We start from the raw sequence: 21,379 nt of genomic DNA, 5'->3' as shown, positions 1-21,379 counted from the left end.
AAATCTAATTCAAACGTTGGAGCAGCTGCAGTGTTTACGAATACCGTTATTTCAGTATCCCTTCCATCTGAATTCAGTATCTTTTCAGCTGAAATATATGCAATTAAACTGGACGTACAAAATCTCTGTGCTGATCGATCTTTAAAATCAGTTATTTACACCGATTCGCTTAGTTCAATCGTGGCTTTATGTAATTTCTCAGATAAAGTTCATCCTGTTATAGACGAAATATGACGCATGTTACTATAAATTGAAGAAAGCCATCAACAAGTCATCTTCTGTTGGATTCCAGCACATTCTGGTATTTTGGGCAATGAACTGGCTGATAAAGCTGCAAAAAATCCAACTAGCTTAGACTTAACTAATATCCTTGTTCCGCCATCAGACTTTGAATTAACTATTCAAGCTGCATGCTTGTCAGAATGGAAAACAATCTGGCACTTTCAAACAAATAATAAACTCTTTCAATTTAAACACGATCCGAAAATTTGGCGCTCCAGTATCCGTACATCAAGACGAGAAGAAGTAGTCCGATCAAGAGCAAGAATAGGTGATACCCATCTATTCCATCTTTATTTACTTAGAGGAGACGATCCACCACAGTGTCCATATTGTTATATAAATCTGACTATTAAACACATACTCGTTGACTGCCCCTACTATAGACAAGGCAGAACGTCAACCCTGTTATCACTGGTAAATCTTAATAAACCAATAACTTTAGAGAATCTCAATGGTGACAAGGCAAATATTTTCGAATTTTTCAACTTTCTGAAGCAGATTGGACTTCTTAATCTTTTCTGATATTATAAAAATTTTTGATTTCCCTATATAAAAAATGAATAGCCGCATTATAGCCATATTAGCTTATGCGCCATTAAACTCCCATAAGAAGAACAACAATAATGGTCCAGTTGATTCAATGGAATTGTAGAGGCCTCCGTAGCAACATAGACGATATTGACGATGATAAATCAGCATCATCCAGTAGGCATCTGTCTACAAGAAACGAATCTCTCTCTCTCTCCACAAGTGACCCTTTCAGTTAAAAACTATACCTTGTTCAGGCAAGACATGATCTCTGCCCATGGGTCACGTGGTGGTGTAGCTATATTGATTGACAGTAAAATCCCATCCAGACGTATTCCTGTACTAAGCACTTTAGAAGCAGTTGCAGTATGCCTCGCTCTTGGCAGAACGCTTACTTTTGTATCCATATATATCTCACCAAATCAGAACTGCTCGATAATTGAACTAGAGGCCCCGAGTGCCAAGCGATATTAGTGACCACAGCGCCTTTTCATAGTCATTATCTGATACGCTTTACTGTAAATACGTTTCTCCTGAGTTTCGCAAGTCCGTTAACTCTTAAGCATTATAATTAAATAGATCTTTCGAATTATATAACCCAGAAAGGAAAGTACCTTTCTTTAACCCCCTTTTTTATTTTTCGTTAAAACTAACCTTCTCTTCGCTTGGGGCACTAGGTGGCACCGCTCTTGCTTTCACGTGGCGGGGCTGGTAACCTGGGAGAAAAAGATAATCTCCCGGGGCCAAAAAAGAGCACGTCATGAGTAAATCTAACTCGGACTTATCTGGGCTGCCAGATGCGCCCCAGACATCAAAAAAGAAAGATAGTTCTATTGCAGGAACTTCAGAATGGCAGAAAACTGACTCTGACATCTATCCTTCTCCATCTTTCCTGATCATGCACTCAACTGTTGAAAATGCAATTGGTAAAATCTCGCCATTTAGAGTACAAAAGGAATTAGAAAGCAGAGCTGGAGCTCCTAAGTCTGTAAAAAGACTTAGGTCAGGAGATATTCTGATCAAGACCCCTAATAGTAAACACTCAGAGCGGCTCTTGAATATTAATCTCTTTGCTGGAATACCAGTTACTGTGACACCCCCATAGATCACTGAACACCTCTAAAGGAGTGATCTCTGACTGGGATTTAATAGATGTGCCCGAAGAGGAGATGCTTGAAGAACTTAAAGAAGAAGGCGTTATAGAGGTCAAGAGAATTTCCACCAGAAAAGGAGTTCTGACTCCTACACGCAATCTCATTTTAACCTTTAATACACCACATCGCCCAGCATCCATTAAGGCTGGATATCTGGTCTGTAATGTCAGACCTTATATTCCAAACCCATTACGGTGTTTCCGATGTCAGCAGTACGGACATTCCCAGACAGCTTGCCGGGGAACTCCTGCTCGTGCAAAGTGCAGGTCAGTTGAACACAACTGCGAAGCCTGTACTGCTCCCCAACCGATATGTCGAAACTGCAAAAAAGATCATCCTGCTTACGCTAGAACATGCGATCGCTGGAAAACTGAGAAACTTATTCAGATTTATAAAACCAATCATAATGTGTCCTATCAAGAAGCAAAGCGAAACATCTCACCACCAACCCTTGCAAATAGATCTACGTATGCTCAAATCACCAAAAAATTCCAATCAACCTGATCGCAAACTGAACTAACAGTACTCCCAAAAGAGTCTTTCTCGAACTACGTAAAAACACTGTACAATGCAACTCAAACTCAGGCAGTCAATACGCCAGTTTCTATACCAATCGAAAATCTCCACTCCCCGGACGAAGGACGCAAAGAAAAACAAATCGTAACTTCTGGTCACCAACAGGAAATGGATACTAAGGAAATACCCCCAGATGACCCGGTTCTACACATTTTTGTAGAAGAAGACATGGAAACAGAAAGGCCCTACTTTCGAAAGAAAGATAAAAATAAGAGTGAAAAACAGAGCACCTCAGCGCCAAGAAAACGCTCGGAAAGTCTCCCTAGAGATAAACAATGAACACAATATTTCAATGGAATTGTCGTTGTTTCCGTGCCAATATTAATGACCTATACGACCTTACCTCTAAATACACACCAATATGTCTCTGCCTCCAAGAGACGTATTTCAAACCTTAAGACACACCAAAACTGTCTTATTACAATATCTTTAGAAAAGATAGAACCGATCAAAATACTGCACATGGTGGTGTAGCTGTTATAACAAATCCATATGTTCCTGTCAAACAGGTCTTACTGAACTCTCCCCTTGAGGCAATAGCGGTCCGTGTAGCTGCTGACATCCATATTACAATCTGCTCCTTATATATTCCACCAAGCTTTTCATTCCAACAAAATGATCTAAACAACCTCATAGCTCAACTCCCCACACCTTTCCTCATTCTGGGAGACTTAAATGGTCATCACACACTATGGGGTAACAACAATATCGACCAAAGAGGAAAACTAATTGAAAAATGTTTAGATGATAACAACCTTCTCCTTCTAAATGACGGGTCATCTACTTATGTTCACCTTCCTTCCGGAACATATACTGCAATAGACTTATCTATCTGTTCAGCAACTTTGTATCCTACTCTAAAGTGGGCGGCAAGCAATGATCCACTGCATAGTGATCATTTTCCCATTACAATTGAATTACTGAATAAGCCCTCTTATCATCTTACTAGAATTCCTCGGTGGCTAATTGATAAAGCAGACTGGGAGAAGTATAAAAAATTAGCTAAACTGGACCCTGAAATTATACAAAAATCCCCAACCAGGGAAGCGGTTGAGTATGTCACAAAAACTATATTACATGCAGCAGGACAAGCTATACAAAAATCCTCCTCAAAATTACCTGAACACCCAAAAATCTGGTGGAGTGACGAATGCCGTGCAGCATAAAGAGACCAAAATAAAGCTTGGAATACTTTTAGGCGCTATCCAACCACAGCTAATCTCAGTCAGTTTAAACGAGGTATGTTAGACGCAGTAATAAAAAGGCCGCTTGGATTCGCTTCACTTCAACCATCAATCAAGCAACTCCCACACATAAAATTTGGAAAACAATCAGGAAAATGAGTGGTAAATATCAAACGACACCTCAGCCTATCATGGAATGGAGAGGGCAGAACATTTCTGACCCTACTCAAATTGCCAATATACTAGGGGAAACTTTTGCAAAACATCAGCAACAGAAAGTTACATACAGGTGTCTCCGTAGCCAGGTAGGTAGGAGCAGCAGTGCATAGCACACGCTTCTTGATTAGACCGGGGTTCGAGCCCGTGCACACCAAATACGGAGGATGTGGAAAGGTCAAGGAATGACCACCGCATATCCCCGGAGCAATATGGCCCTAGTTGCTAATGCTCCTAAAAACCAAATAACAACAACAACAACAACAAAGTTACATACCAGCCTTCAGAAGATTCAAAGCAAATTCAGAAAAACAAAAGTTAAACTTTTCTTCAAAAGCAGAACAACAATGTAACTTACCATTCACTATCCACGAACTACATAGAGCCTTTTCAACATCTAGGCGTAGTGCTGTAGGGCAAGATAATATCCATTATTCGATGATACAGGAACTAAGTGCTGAATCACTACAGTCACTTCTTGATTTGTTCAATAGGCTCTACCGGGAAGACTCATTCCCTAAACAATGGCACCACGCTGCAGTCCTTGCCTTCCTTAAACCAGGAAAAGACCCGACAAACCCTACTAGCTATAGACCCATTGCCTTGACAAGTTGCCTTTGCAAAATTCTGGAAAAGATGGTGAACCGTCGACTGATATGGTACATTACATCTCTTACATTCTGCACAATTCGGCATTCGACAAAACAGATCAACACTTGATATACTAGTAAGACTTGAGAATTCCATTCGGAATGCATTCCTTAGATTGGAACACCATGTAATGGTTTGCTTTGACATCAGCAAGGCCTATGATTCCACGTGGAAGTATGGAATACTCCGCGAATTACATCGCCGTGGACTTCGGGGCCATCTCCCGGTTTTCATACGCAACTTCCTAGACAAGTGAACTTTCCAGGTTCGATTTAAAACTTCGGTGTCCGAACTATTTTTTCAAGAAGGAGTTCCCCAGGGCTCTGTACTCAGTGCTACACTCTTTATAATTGCGATAAACACCATTGCTGAACAACTTCCAAACACTATCGATAAGGCACTGTTCGTAGATGACCTTAGTATTTCTTGCCATGCGAAAAACATGAATACGATAGAGTGACAGTTACAAGGGGCAATAAATAAGATCAGTACATGGGCACAAACCAATGGTTTTCAGCTTAGTTCTCAAAAAAACGTTGTGCATCCATTTTTGCCGACAACGTAAATTGCACCCACACCCGGAACTACAACTGAATGGACAACCAATAGCAGTTCAACCCAGCATACGATTCTTAGGAATCACCTTAGATCATAAACTTACATTCCTGGAACATATTAAAAGACTAAGAACATGCTGCCAACAAAAATTAAATATCATCCGGGTTCTCTCAGAACAAAGTGGGGAGCTGATCGCCTTACCTTATTACAGCTATACAGATCTTTAATAAGATCAAAACTTGATTATGGGGCACCAGTGTATAGCTCGGGAAGGCCTAGTGTCCTTCGCTGGCTTGATCCTCTCCATCATAGTGCAATGCGCATTGCTCTAGGAGCATATCGCACGTCTCCAATACATAGTCTATATGCCGAAGCTCACAAACCGCCTCTCTCTATCAGAAAGCAACAACTTATATTACGCTATGCATATAAAATTAGATCTATGCCTGAACATCCAAATTGGGAATTACTTTTCACCCCCAAACACAGCAGGTTATACCATAACTGCCTTACTGCTAACCGACCGTTAGGTATAAGAATAAGACATCTTCTAGAAGAAATTAATCTGAGTTTTGATAATATCTCAAATACCCCTCCACTACTCCTTGTTCCATGGAGCATTACTCCACCTTTATGTGATAAATACCTTCATAAATGGGATAAATCTGCACTACATAAAGAAAATTTCTTACAATTGTACCTTGCAGTGGTGGAGCAATTTCCAAACTTTGTTGTAGTTCATACAGATGGGTCAAAGAATGACACCCACGTTGGATTTGGGCCCCGAGTGCCAAGCGATAGTTCCCAAGCGATCTTTCTAGTGCGATTTTCTAGCGATTTTCCTAGGGCGAGTACTAGTGCTTGAATAATCCCTCCACCGCTCGCAACGTTACTGCTGACCGCTCGCAACGTCACTGCTTCCCTCGCTGAGCAACGTCACTGCTTCACCGCTAGCAACGTTACTGCTAACCCAGCTTGCAACGTCACTGCTATCGCTAGCAACGTACTGCTCTCTTCTTCTGCTGATCGCTTGGTCACTGGTTGGCACCGCTCCTGCCTCCACGTGGCGGGGTCGGTAACCTGGGAGAAGGAATTCCCTCTTCCAGGGCTAAAAGGAGCAACAATGGATTGTGATGCATATCCACCGCTAGAGCCCACGGGCTCCAGACCTGTCAACTCTGATTCAGAGCATGACTTGAATCGTCCGAAGAGACAGCGGACTGAAAAACAGAGTGCAGATAAGCCAGCATTTCTAATAATGCACTCATTATCCACACAACCTGTAGGCAAGTTATCGCCATTTCTAATACAGAAATGTTTAGAATCGGTTGTTGGATCGCCTAAAATGGTGAAGCGTCTTCAATCTGGAGACCTTCTAATTGAAGCTTCGAAGCCAAGCCATTCAGAAAAATTGTTAAAATTGACAACTTTTAACAACATTCCAGTGTCAGTTACGCCACATAACACCCTGAACACCTCTAAAGGCGTCATCAGCGAATGGGACTTACTGAATGTCTCTGAACAAGAAATAATACAAGAGCTTAGTGATCAAAAAGTGACTCATGCACGGAGAATCATGACTAAAAAAGATGGCAACCTACTACCAACCAGGTCCATCATTTTAACTTTCAGTACTCCGACTCTTCCATCTTCTGTTAAAGCAGGTTACCTAAATTGTAAGATTCGTCCTTACATCCCAAACCCCATTCGCTGCTTTAAATGTCAGAAGTACGGTCATTCTCAAACAGCATGCCGAGGCGATGCTGTGTGTCCTCTTTGTGGTTCCAAGGAGCATTCTCAAGAAGACTGTACAGCTTCCACTCCTATTTGTCCAAACTGTAAGGAAAACCACCCTGCATTTTCTAAAGCATGTGACCTTTGGAAAACAGGAAAAAAAATCCAGAAATATAAAGTTGAACATAAAGTCACTTACCCTGAAGCAAGAAAGCAAGTGCTACTAACCATTCCTAGCCGATCATATGCATCTGTTACTAGAACCAGCCGCTCATATGCATCTGTTACTAGAACCAGCCGCTCAGCTGCAACTCAAACAGATGTGTCCATAGAACCGAGAATTTCCTTTGCCACCTGGGCCAAAACTATTTTATCATGCAATAAGAAACCTACAGTCAACGAAACCAGCAATACGCCGATCAGCATCCCAACTGATGCTATCTCAACTTTTCCCGAAACAACAAAATCAACTACCGTTGAAAATCAGAAAAAGGTGAAGCCACGAAATATCAACATGGAAACTGATGTTCAATCGGAGGATGACGACACAGTACTAGAATTACATGCTAATGATATCATGGATACAGGACGCCCAGTCATTTCCCAGAAATGAGAAACCAAAACCAAGCAGACAGAAACCTTCTCAGAAAAAACAGTCAGATCAATCTTCCTCAAACAAATCCAACCAATGAATAAATTCCTACAATGGAACTGTCGAGGATTATGCAGTAATATAGACGACCTCAGTGATTTACTCAGTCAAACTAATGCAGTAGGTGCGTGCTTACAAGAAACATTCTTATCACCACACGCTTCGGTCAAAATCAAAAACTATACTATGTTTAGGCGAGACAGGGTTTCTAACTCTCCTGCTCGTGGTGGGGTAGCTATACTTGTGAAATCTACAATTCCCTCACGACATCTCCAACTAAATACCTCCTTAGAAGTTGTAGCAGTCCGGATAGCAATGGGAATATCGTTATCACTTGCATCCATCTATATATCACCGAATTATCCTTGCTCCCAGACTGAACTGGACAGTCTCATTACGCAACTTCCACCTCCCGTCTGCTTACTTGGTGATTTCAATGGTCACCATCCATTGTGGGGATCCTCCACCATGGATGGTAGAGGCAAACTAATCGAAACATTCCTGGATAACCATAACCTGACTCTTTTAAACTCTGGTTCTCCAACTCATATTCAACTACCTGCTGGTACTACATCCGCCATAGACCTATCCATCTGTTCAGCATCTCTTTTTCCAAGCATGGAATGGTTAGTGCTAAATGATCCATCCCACAGTGACCATTTCCCTATCATTAGTTCAATACAAACACAGGTCATGTCATACCCTAAAGGCCGTATTTCTTGGAGCTTCCAAAAAGCAGACTGGAAAACCTATTCCAGTTGTGTTACATTTGAAAAGCAATATGTACAGCAACAGAATCTTGATAACGTAACTGACCACATTACCAGCCAACTATTATCTGCAGCAGAAATTTCCATTCCAAAATCTAATCTGCACAAGAGTGTACACCAAAATCAGTGGTGGAATGAAGAATGCTCCAAAGCAAAGCGTGATAAAAACCGAGCTTGGAACCACTTTCGTAAATTCCCAACTACCGCCAACCTAATTGTTTACAAAAAACTCAGAGCTAAAGCGAGACAGATTAGAAAAAAAGCAAAACATGAATCCTGGACTAACTTCGCCTCATCCATTAACAAAAATACTGACACTCGAATTATTTGGAAAAAAATACGAGCACTCAATGGGAAATTTCTACCGTTGCAATCACCAATAATACAATGGAATGGGCAGGAATTATCTTCCCCTAATGATATTGCAAATGCGCTATCAGAGTCTTTTTATGACATTTCCGCCTCATCCTCTTATGTGACATCCTTTCAACGCATTAAAACTAGTGAAGAACGTCAAAAATTAAATTTTCAAACTAGACACTCACACCCTTATAACCAGCCTTTTACTTTAGTCGAGCTGAAGGAATGCTTAAGCAAATCGTCAAATAGTGCAGCAGGACCAGACGGTATTCACTACAGTATGTTGCAGCATCTATGTGAATCTGACCTCGGCATTTTATTAATATTCTTTAACCGTATCTTTTCAGAAAATACTTATCCTCTGTCCTGGCGGCATTCCTATATTTGTGCTATTCCAAAACCAGGCAAAGATCCCACTCTGGTCCAAAACTACAGACCGATATCATTAACAAGCTGTTTAGGCAAAATCTTTGAAAGGATGGTACATAAGAGCATCTTCTCTCCCAGCATCTTCTCTCTGATCACCAATATGGCTTCCGTAAAAACAGATCCACCCTAGATTTACTTGTAAAACTTGAATGCAACATACGAAATGCCTTCGTCATGAAACAGCACCTAGTGATGGTCAACCTAGATATTCACAAAGCATTCGATACTACCTGGCGCTATGGCATTATTAAAGATATGCATCAGTTGGGGCTGAGAGGCTATCTTCCTCAAATCATTCAGAACTTTTTAAAATTACGCACTTTCCAAGTCCGATATAAAAACGTGCTGTCTGCAACTCACATTCAAGAAGAGGGTGTCCCACAAGGTTCAATACTGAGTGCTACCCTATTTGCGATTCGAGTCAACAAAATTTTGGAAGATCTTCCAAAAACCATTCAAATTTATATGTATGCAGATGACCTCACTATATCCTGCCAATCACAAAGTATGAATACTATCGAAAGACAGTTGCAAAATGCTCTATACAAAATAGAAACCTGGACCTTATGCAATGGATATCGTCTTGCTGAACAGAAATCCACCACTACTCACTTCTGCAAACTACGGTCACTTCATCCTGATCCTGAGCTAAAGATCAATAACATGCCAATACCTCTTACTCACACTGTCCGTTTTCTTGGCCTGGTGCTAGATAGGAAACTAAATTTTCAAGCACATGTGACCTACCTTCGGACCATCTGCTTGAAGAAATTGAACATCCTCCGGTGTGTGTCATCTATGTCGTGGGGTGCTGATCGGCATACCCTGATCCATCTCTATAGAGCTCTCATCAGGTCCCGTTTAGACTATGGCTCCCCAGTGTATGACTCTGCTAGGAAAACTATTCTAGAGCGATTGAACACGATCCAGCACAGTGCTCTCAGAGTTTCTCTAGGGGCTTTCAGAACCTCCCCAGTTCAGAGCCTTTATATTGAAGCCCACGAACCTCCCTTACATCTTCGGAGGAAAACATTGCTTTTGATGTATGCCGCAAAAATCCGCAGTCTTCCCTCTCACCCGAATTGGAGATGTCTGTACAATACCGAATGGGAGTCATTCTTCAACAGCAAACCAAATGAAAACAGACCTGCTGCACTTAGACTTAAAGAACTAACTCAAACGTGGAATATTGACATCGGCAATATATATGAGGACATAACACCGCCTGATCCACCGTGGACTAATATCCGTGCAATTTATGATGATTATTTCCAACAGTGGGGAAAGAAAACCTTGTCTCCCTACAATATCGCACAATTACATGAAGCTCATTGTGCTTCTAATTCACAGGCCTGTAAGATCTATACTGATGGATCAAAAACTGAGACCCAAGTAGGCGCTGCGGCAATCTTCCCTTCATTCACTACTTCTATCTCATTACCTGTTGAATGCAGTATCTTCACTGCAGAGCTTTATGCCATTAACATGGCCCTAGATCACATTACTCAACTTCTGATTTCTTCTGCCTTAATATACACTGACTCCCTCAGTGCTGTCTCTGCCATAAATAGCAGTACCAACTCCTCTCACCCTGTTATCAAACAAATCCATTCCAAATTACTTGTGTGCAATGAGTCAAACCAAACTGTGACATTCTGCTGGATACCAGGGCATTCTGGAATAGCAGGTAATGAAAGAGCAGATCTTGCAGCCAAACAACCAGATACCAATATTTTACAGAATTGTCAAGTTCCGTATTCCGATTTCAAACATATCATTCGTAAAGCATGCTACAATAGATGGTCACTGATCTGGAGAGGTTATCCAGGAAACAAACTGTACAGAATAAAACCAGAACCAAAGCTGTGGCTCTCCAGTTTCCGGAAAAATAGACGAGAAGAAACAATTTTAGGAAGGCTAAGGATTGGGCATACACACCTCACTCACCTGTATCTATTAAATAATGACAGTGCACCCCAATGCACATCATGCCAAATTCAACTGACCATTCGCCATTTGCTAGTGGACTGTCCCCACCTTCAAACCATTCGCTTAGGCATCTTTAAGTCTATATCTAATACACAGTCAGCAATAAATTTGATGCAGATCCTGGGAGATGATCCTAATAAAAAGGAACTATTTACTTTCTTAAAACAGATAGGAATATACCACAAAATATAGGTATTGTTTCATAGTCACCATTAGAAAGACACAATATGGCCCCAGCAGCCTATGTGTCGTTAAACTCAATAACAACAACAACAACAACAACGTTGGATTCGCCGCAGATTTCCCGAACATAACATTGGCCTACCAACTGCCACACGAGTTCAGTATATTTTCTGCTGAACTAATGGCAATTCAGGTTGCACTGAAGCATATCAAGACCTCCAATATTGAAAACAGTATAATTTTCTCTGATTCTCTAAGTGCACTTCAAACCCTGGAAAACACCATGAACATCCCCCACCCAGTCGTAAAAGAAATAATAAACTCTTTATATACCTTATCTGAGCTTGGAAGAACCATACACTTCTGTTGGGTCCCAGGACATATGGGAATTCCAGGAAACGAATTAGCGGACAATGCCACAAAAGCGGCTGACTTACCACCTGATGTACAGTGGAGAGTTCCACATCAAGATTATAGACGAATAATACAGGAAAAATGCATGTACCAGTGGCAATCAACATGGCAAAACCAACTTGAAAATAAGCTTCGAAGTATCAAGCCAAAACTTGAGCAATGGCCTTCAAGCCTCAGTGCAATTCGAGAACAGGAGGTAATACTAGCTCGTCTCCGAATAGGTCACACTAATATTACTCATGGTTATCTTTTGAGAGGGGAGATTCACCCCCAGTGTGATCACTGTAAAACAGTGCTTTCAGTGAAACATATCCTTGTGGAATGCACAAAATTTGCAATAGAATGCCAGAATCACTTCACTCCAGCCACAACTGAAGACCCACTAACGCTTAGTTCACTTTTGGGCAATAAAACAGATGTCTCAAAGATTTTTACCTTTCTCAAAGCGATCAATGTATACCACCTCCTTTAGCTAGTCAACAATCAGTTTCCTGACTCTCGATCCATTAAGAAATAGCATAAATACTAACCTATGTATGGCGCACTATGGCCATAGACGCCAATGCGCCAAAAAAATCCCCAAACAAACAAATAAACAAACTGAACTAGATGATCTTATCTTACAACTACCTTCTCCTTTCTTTTGGGCAATATCTTACAACTTATCTTATCTTACTACCTTCTCCTTTTGGGCAATAAAACAGATGTCTCAAAGATTTTTACCTTTCTCAAAGCAATCAATGTATACCACTTCCTTTAGCTAGTCAACAATCAGTTTCCTGACTCTCGATCCATTAAGAAATAGCATAAATACTAACCTATGTATGGCGCACTATGGCCATAGACGCCAATGCGCCAAAAAAATCCCCAAACAAACTGAACTAGATGATCTTATCTTACAACTACCTTCTCCTTTCTGCATATTGGATGATTTTAATGCGCATCACCAGTTTTGGGGATCTTTACATACAGGCAACCGGGGATGCACAATAGAGGCTTTTCTTGTAAAGCATAACATCACACTGCTGAACAGAGGCTCCGACACCTATGTCCATTTTCCAACAGGCTTAACTTCTGCTATTGATCTGTCATTATGCTCACCTCACCTCATTTCTCCTCTCCTCATCCTACATTGAAAGAAATTCATTCCCAACTATTTTCCTGTAGTGCGTCTAATCAGACAATCAGCTTTTGTTGGATCCCTGGCCATTCTGGCATTCTGGGAAATGAAAGTGCAGACTTTGCCGCTAAACATCCTCAACCCACTCTCTCACAACATCCTCAGGTTCCATACACTGATTACAAGCCTGTTATTCGTAAAGCATGTTATGACAACTGGTCACGGATATGGAAAAGGAATACTAACAGCAAACTTTACCAAATAAAACAAGAACCAAAGCCGTGGCCCTCTTGCTTCAGATCAAACAGACGTGAGGAAGTGGTGTTGGCAAGGCTAAGAATTGGACATACGCATCATACCCATCTCTACTTGCTATTGGGAAAAAGCCCACCTCAGTGCTCATCCTGTAACAGTCGGCTTACGGTCTGCCATTTTCTGCTTGATTGTCCCTTGTATTCAACTATCTGGTCAAACACTTTTCAATCAGTTTCCAGGCTTAACGTATCACATGATTTATCTCATATGATAGGAAACGATGCAAATATTGAAGAACTTTTAATATACTTAAAATGTATTGGCCTATACAAAAGTATATAATTTAACAAATATAAAGATAGGGTCATGCAATTAAACGATGAATAGACACAATTTGGCCTCAGTTGCCCTTGTGTCTTTAAACCCAACAACAAGAACATGCACTAGAATTAAAAGGACATTTACCAGCATTAATTCAGAGCTTTCTCGAATATCGAACTGTCCAAGTCTGTTATCGAGGTATACTCTCCAAAATCTACATACAGGAGGAAGGAGTCCCACAAGGGTCAGTCCTTAGATTTCAGTAGAAACTTCTTTATGCCGATGACCTCACAAATCCAGTCACTCACAAAATATGTACTCTGTTGAAAGGAAACTCCAACTATCAATAAATAAAATACAAATGTGGATGTCACAAAATGGGTACAGACTGTCACCAGAGAAAACTGTCGCTATACACTTCTGCAAGAAGCGAAAACTGCACCCTGATCCTGAATTGCGCCTGGGAAATCATGCTATTCCAGTCAGTGACAATATTACATTCTTAGGTTTAATATTAGATAAGAAATTAAACTTCCTGAAACACATACAGCATGTACAAACTATTTGTTTGAAGAAAATGAATATTCTTAAAGTGCTTTCTGCGATGTCATGGGGAGCTGACCGACTCTCCCTTCTTCACCTGTATAAAACTAGAATCCGATCCAGAGTAGACTATGGTGCACCCGTATATGACTCATGCAGAAAATCAGCATTACAGTCCCTAAATACCATTCAACATAATGCACTTAGAATAGTTCTAGATGCCTTCCGAACGTCGCCAGTCCAGAGTCTTTATATCGATACACATGAACCTCCATTATCGTTTCGGAGACAGATGCTGCTGCTTACATACGATGCCAATCTTCGCAATATGCCCTCACATCCCATCTGGCCTTACATGCTTACTCCATCTTTCCAACCCCTCGACGTGGGCACCTGTACGTGGTGAGGGGACCTCCCAGTGATGCTGCTGGTTTTCCAGATTAGCATCACTGGGATCTGACGCCCATACCTTGGTTCCAGGGTTACATCTTTGGAATCCGGCGTGTGCAGCCGTGCGCCGCGACCCGTGGAAGCGGAAAGGGGGATCCTGGTGGTTGAGGGGCCCAGCCTTAATACACCACTTTGGCCGCTGCTTCGACAAGACGGGCGGTCCCGGACCGGCTCGACTGGGATCAATCGGCGGGTGGTTTTATACTGCTAGGGTCAACTGTGTTCCAATAAGTCTCCCTCCCTTTGGTCCTGGGACGGGATAAAGACTTATTGGTAACGTGGGTATGGTGTTCTAAGCGAACTCGGCGTCCCATTCGTGTACGCAGTACCTGCTAGTTCACGAGTGGGCGCCCCCTCGTAGGGCTCCGTGGTGGGTGAGGTACTTAGGCATCAGACATTTTTTCTTTACTCCTATGAGTAATTTAAATCCCTCTTTTTCTGGGGACCCAACAAGGCCCCTACCTAATCGATCGTCGGAAGAAAGTGAGAGCAATTCTGCTAAAAGAGCCAGAACTGAGGAGAAAACACCATCTGTGACACCGCTTTTCCTCATTCTCCATTCCACCGGAGAGCAGTCAATAGGGAAAATGTCACCTTTCTTTATCCAGAAAGGATTAGAAGGGATGGCAGGTTCACCCAAATCCGTAAAACGGCTGCGTTCTGGAGATATTCTTATTGAAGCATCGAATATAAATCAAGCAGAAAAAATTTTGAAAGCCACATCTATAGGGGGAATACCCATTATTGTAACCCCTCACAAAACTTTGAACTCTTCACGAGGTGTCATATCAGAGTGGGATCTCCTTCACGTTTCTGAAGAAGAGATCTGCTCTGAATTAAAAGAACAAGGAGTAACAGCTGTCAAGCGAATATCCATGCGTAAGGATGGGAATCTTGTCCCTACCCGAGTTCTCATCCTAACATTCACCACTCCAAGGCCTCCAAGTTCCATCAAGGCAGGGTACTTAAACTGCCCAGTGAGGATTTACGTTCCAAACCCACTGAGGTGTTTTAAATGTCAAAAGTACGGCCACTCACAAACAGCTTGTCGTGGTAACCCTGCCTGTGCTCGATGTGGTGCTAAAGATCACGAGAGCAAGGAATGTATAGCTCCTAAGCCTAACTGTATTAACTGCCAAGGAGAGCACCCTGCATACTCTCGAGCATGCCAGCGGTGGAAGGACGAAAAGGAGATACAAAAGTTAAAAACGGAGCTTAACATCTCCTACCCAGAGGCTAGAAAACGCATACAACCAATAAATAGCGGGAAGCCTTCATATGCTCAGAAGGTTTCTGCAAAGTGCACTATCGGTACACAAACAGATATGACTATACCACCAAGAGAGTCATTCACGCCGATTGCACGCTATTTATTGAGTTCACAAAAGCCCACCACAAAAACACAATCAGCTGCTACTCCAATATCCGTACCTCCTAGTGCTCCACCACTACCAAAACCAAGTGGTAAAAAAGAGCAAAAACGTTCGGAAGAGTCACCCGTAATACCAGAAACAATGGATGTAGAGAACAAGGAGGTACAGGATGAATCAGTCTTGGAACTCTTTGTGGAGGAAGAAATGGACACGGGACAGCGTCCATTCTTCCCCAAAAAAGATAAAGCCAAGACTGATAAAAGTAAGCCCTCAGCACCTCGGAAGCCGCCTGATGGACCCACCAAGCCAAAATAATGGCTAAATTCCTACAATGGAATTGTCGTGGATTCCAGCGAAATACTGATGACATCAAGGCCCTCCTGCAAAAGCACGAGCCAGTTTGCTTTTGCTTGCAGGAGACTTATCTAAAGGCAAATGATGATCCCACCATGCATAACATCACAATCTTTCGTAAGGATAGAATTGCGGATGGTCCTACTCATGGAGGAGTGGCTATCCTTGTGGGTAATCAGACCCCAGTTCAGCCCTTGCTAATTACAACCAGCATAGAGGCTGTTGCAATTCGCCTTACAGTGGGATTTTTATTAACGGTCTGCTCTATTTATTTGCCACCTGGGACTGATATCTCCCAGGAAGACCTTGATGATCTTTTAACGCAGTTGCCTCCCCCTTTCTTACTTCTCGGGGATTTTAATGGACATAACACCCTGTGGGGTAGTGCTAATATTAATGGAAGGGGACGAGTCATAGAGCATATGCTCAATGACAATGACCTTTCCCTTCTAAATATTGGAACAAACACCTTCTTCCACATGCCTACCCGTACCTTTTCTGCCATTGATCGTTCTATCTGCTCCCCTTCTCTACTCCCTTCACTCACTTGGGAAGTGGAAGAGAATCCATACGGAAGTGATCACTTCCCTGTGATAACCTTGTTACCAAGTGGGAGACCTTGTCTTCCCTTCAGGTTACCACGGTGGAAGATTGATCAGGCTGACTGGTCTGCCTTCCAACATCAGGCAAATTTTGACCTCAGTACAGTCAGTCAGGAGCCTATCAATGATGCAGTAACGTACGTCACAGAAACTATCGTCCAAGCAGCTGCGAATACTGTTCCAAAAACATCTGCCCGGTTTCCACCATTTCCCAAACCTTGGTGGAATTCACAATGCACAGTAGCAAAAAAGGCTCAAAATAAAGCGTGGGGGATATTCCGCCGATATCCTACCACGACCAACCTTATAGTCTTTAAACGCGCACGAGCCAAAGCACGTTACATCCGCCGTCAGAGTCAAAAGGAATCGTGGATCCGTTTTACATGATCAGTTACTCAGTCCACTAGTACTAAGGTGGTCTGGGATAAAATTCGGAAAATGAAGGGGAAATACACGGCACATCCCTCATCGGTCTTTGATTATAATGGATGTACTATTGCAGACTCTACTGCAATAGCCAATGCTCTTGGGGAAACATTTTCTAACATCTCTGCAACATCATCTTACTCCCCAGAGTTTCTGGTCACAAAGCGCAAAACTGAAAAACAGGCCCTTAAATTCACATCGAAGGGTTCCCACCCATACAACGGGCCATTTAATATCCATGAGCTGAAAACAGCATTCGCCCGTACAAAGGCTACCGCTGTTGGACCAGACAACATCCATTATGAAATGATCAAACATCTTTCATCAGAATCCATGGACCGTTTGCTCTTTCTGTACAACAGAATCTTCCTTGAAGAGCACTTTCCGGATACCTGGCGCAAGGCAACTATTCTTGCTTTTGCTAAGCCAGGAAAGGATCCTAAATGTCCAAAAAACTATCGTCCTATTGCTCTGACCAGCTGTCTGTGCAAAATATTGGAGAGCATGGTCAATGCTCGTCTCTTATGGTATTTAGAATCGAACGACCTTCTCTCCCGCTTTCAGTGCGGCTTCCGAAGAAACAGGTCCACACTGGACCACTTAATTAGACTGGAAACATCTATACGAGATGTTTTCCTAAAAAGAGAACATTTGGTGTCCATCTTCTTTGACATGGAAAAAGCGTACGACACAACTTGGAGATTTGGTATTTTAAAAGACCTTTACAACCTTGGTCTAAGAGGTCACCTTCCCATTTTCATTAAAAATTTTTTATCCTCTCGTTATTTCCAAGTTCGTGTAGGATCCTCCCTTTCGCAGCCTTTTTGCCAAGAGGAGGGGGTACCACAAGGATCTGTCTTAAATGTTACGCTTTTTGCCATCAAAATAAATTCTATTTCTGAACAACTTCCTCCAACTATAAACAGTGCACTCTATGTCGATGACTTCAGCATATTCTCTCAATCATGCAATATGAGGGTTATTGAGAGACAACTGCAACAAACTATTGACCGTCTTAACTCCTGGGCCACGGCCAATGGTTTCAGGTCCTCACCCGAGAAGACTGTTTGCATCCATTTTTGTCGCAAACGTAACCTCCACCCCGAGCCTGAATTATGAATTGGACAAAGCACCATTCCAGTTGTATCAGAGGCGAAATTTCTGGGACTCATTTTTGACAAAAAGCTGACATTTGTCCAACATATTCGTCACCTATGCACAAAGTGCACGAGAAGTCTTAACATTCTCCGCTCTCTCTCTTCTACCTCTTGGGGTGCAGACCGATGCACTCTACTCCGTTTATACCATACACTAATACGCTCCAAATTAGATTATGGGTGCCAGGTGTATTCATCTGCCAGAAATAGCGCTGTTCGTTGGCTTGACCCCGTCCATCATCAAGCCATTCATATTGCTACCGGTGCATTTAGAACAGTGCTTCTCAAAGTGGGCGATATCACACCCTGGGGGACATTTGAATTATCCATGGGGGGTGTTAGGCATGAAAGGTGCAACAGGGGGGGGGCGATAGGCATGAAAGGGGCGGCAGGGGGGGCGATAGGCATGAAATGGGGTGATAGGGGACAGATGGAGCACCATCAATGATTGGCCATTAGAAGGGTTTTATAACTTATTTAAAAAATGCTGTGCCAAATATTATTACTGTTCATTGTGTCATTCACTGTCAGCATTTAGTTGCGAAAAAACTTGGTGATCAACTGCACAATTCTCTACAAACTGTTATTACTGCTATAAACAAAATTAAAGCACATTCTTTGAATGATTGTATATTTCGAAAGCTTTGTGATCAAAACAGTGAAGATTTTGAACGATTGCTACTTCACTCCGAGGTTCAGTGACTGTCAAAAGGCAACTGTCTCAACAGATTTTATGAACTCTTTGATACTGTTGCCGAGTTTTTTGAAGATAGGAATAACGACCTTAGTAATGACCTCAAGAAAATGAAAACAGATATTGCTTATCTTGCAGATTTATTTACTAGATTCAACTCAATGAACTTACATTTACAAGGACAAGATGTAATTCTTATTAAGGAAAAAACTCAAATTTCAGCATTTCTTTCAAAATGAAAGCTTTTTATGCGCAATGTAGGACGACGTGAATTGTATCAATATCGAAATCTGTTGGAAATAGAGAAAAACGAAAAAATAGTTGATGAAACTCTACTTACTTTTTTGTAATTATCTTAGAAACGTTGCACAGAGATATGCAGGAAAGGTTCAAAGATCTCCTTAATTTGAAAATTCCAGATTGGGTTATAAATCCTTTTTTAAATAATGACGATGGTGAATCTTCTGTAGAAGAATTGATTGAGTTACAAAATGAAGTTGAACTGAAGCCAAAATTTCAAAATTCATATCAGGAATTTTGGTTACAAAAGAAAATCTCTGACCATTATCCTGCGTTGTGGGGAATTGTAAAAAAATTACTTATTTCTTTCCAACATCATATCTAGTCGAAACCGGTTTCAGTGCTGTATCTCAATTGCTGACAAAACAAAGAAATTGTCTGGATGTTGTTAAACGTGGCGATTTACGACTTCTACTTACAGATATTAAACCTAATATTGATAATCTAATATATCTCCACCAAGCTCATCCATCGCATTAAATATTAAAATAAAATTAACTATTTCCATTAATATCATGGCTTATTTATGTAATTAAGTTTAATTTTTATGACTTAATTTAAGTGACTATAACTGATTTTATTTATGTAGTTGTAATTTTTTATGAAGAAGGAATAAAGTGCAGTAAATAGTTTTCTTTATAATTCGCACACATACATGCAGGGCTGCATTTACGTTTTTGGAGGCAAACAGACAAATATTCATTTCAGTTATTTAGCTTCACTTTGTATTGGTGGGCTAAAAAAAGCTCTTGGCGAGGGCTTTTTTTTAGGGGGGGGGCGGTGATCCAAAAAAGTTTGAGAAGCACTGATTTAGAACTTCGCCTGTCCAAAGTCTGTATGCCGAAGCAAATGAATCACCCTTGTTGCTTCGACGAATGCAGTTGTCTCTACAATATGCCTTTAAGCTGAAGTCCCTGCCAGACCATCCGACATCCGTTTTCGAGCCACGATGGGAAAATCTTTATAACACACGACGGACCGCCAATCGCCCATTTGGCATTCATGTTCAAGAGCTACTCAATGAGCTTAACATCTCGGTAGACAAGGTTGGTTGATCACCAAAGGAGCCGCTTCCACCCTGGCATGCACAAACACCAGCATGTGACTTCTCGCTCCAGATTGTGACGAAGTCTAATGCTCCGTCTTCTGTCTACCTTCAGCTCTATTCACAACACTGCGCAGAACATTGTGACTTCTTGCCAGTTTACACAGACGGCTCCAAGTCAGAATCGTATGTGGGATCTGCTGTTGTTTTTCCAAATAATACCATATCAGAACAGATACCCCTTGATTGCAGCATTTACACTGCAGAGCTGCATGCTATAGAGTTAGTTCTAGATCACATAAGAAAACACCGATACCAATGGTGTATTATATATGCCGATTCAGTGAGTGCACTACAAGCTTTATCAGAGGTGTCACGCACTAATCATTCAACCCTGTCCCGAATTCAGCAGATAATATACAGCCTCTATGCAAGTGGATTCGATATCCGTTTCTGCTGGATCCCCAGTCACATCGGGATTAGAGGAAACGATTTTGCTGACACTGCAGCCAAATTGGCAGCCCTGATGGATAATCTGGACCTGTTAGTCCCCTATACAGACTACCCGCAAGTGATCCGTAATAACTTACAATCTCAGTGGCAAGATTCGTGGCATCGCCTGATTACTACAAACAAACAATGTCGGATCAAGCCTGTGATCCATCCTTGGCGGTCCAGCTTACGCAGGGATCGCAAAGAGGAAGTTGTTCTTGCTTGGCCCCGCATAGAATACACTCCTTTTTGCTGAGGGCTGATGACCCTCTTATGTGCGAGCAATGCGACACCATTTTATCCATCCAACACATTTTATGTGATTGTACCAGTTTTAGAAATTCTCGTTTTACTTCTTTTACCCATCTAACTGAGCCATATACAGTCAGTCAGATTTTAAATGACGACACTGTGTCAGCAGTTTTTAAATTTTTTAAAATCGATCAATATATATATACACTCATATGAAATATACAATTTGCTTTTATCATTTTACTGATTTTATTTATTTATGTCAGTATATATATGCACCTTTCGAGGAAGTAACCTTTTTACAAGTTACCAGTC

The 21,379-nt window shown here is 41.6% G+C and overlaps 1 protein-coding gene across 1 annotated transcript in view; it reads left to right on the top strand.

Annotated features, from left to right (window-relative positions):
• LOC150085794 (protein Skeletor, isoforms B/C-like) overlaps positions 1–21,379 on the top strand; it is a 715,869-nt gene that overhangs the window by 95,867 nt on the left and 598,623 nt on the right. The window lies entirely within an intron of this gene.

The sequence above is a fragment of the Mastigoproctus giganteus genome, chromosome 5, assembly GCF_048544385.1.
Source record: "Mastigoproctus giganteus isolate SK-2022 chromosome 5, ASM4854438v1, whole genome shotgun sequence".
Taxonomy (NCBI): domain Eukaryota; kingdom Metazoa; phylum Arthropoda; class Arachnida; order Uropygi; family Thelyphonidae; genus Mastigoproctus; species Mastigoproctus giganteus.
The sequence above is the reverse complement of the archived record's forward strand: the minus strand, read 5'-3'. Positions and strand labels throughout refer to the sequence as shown.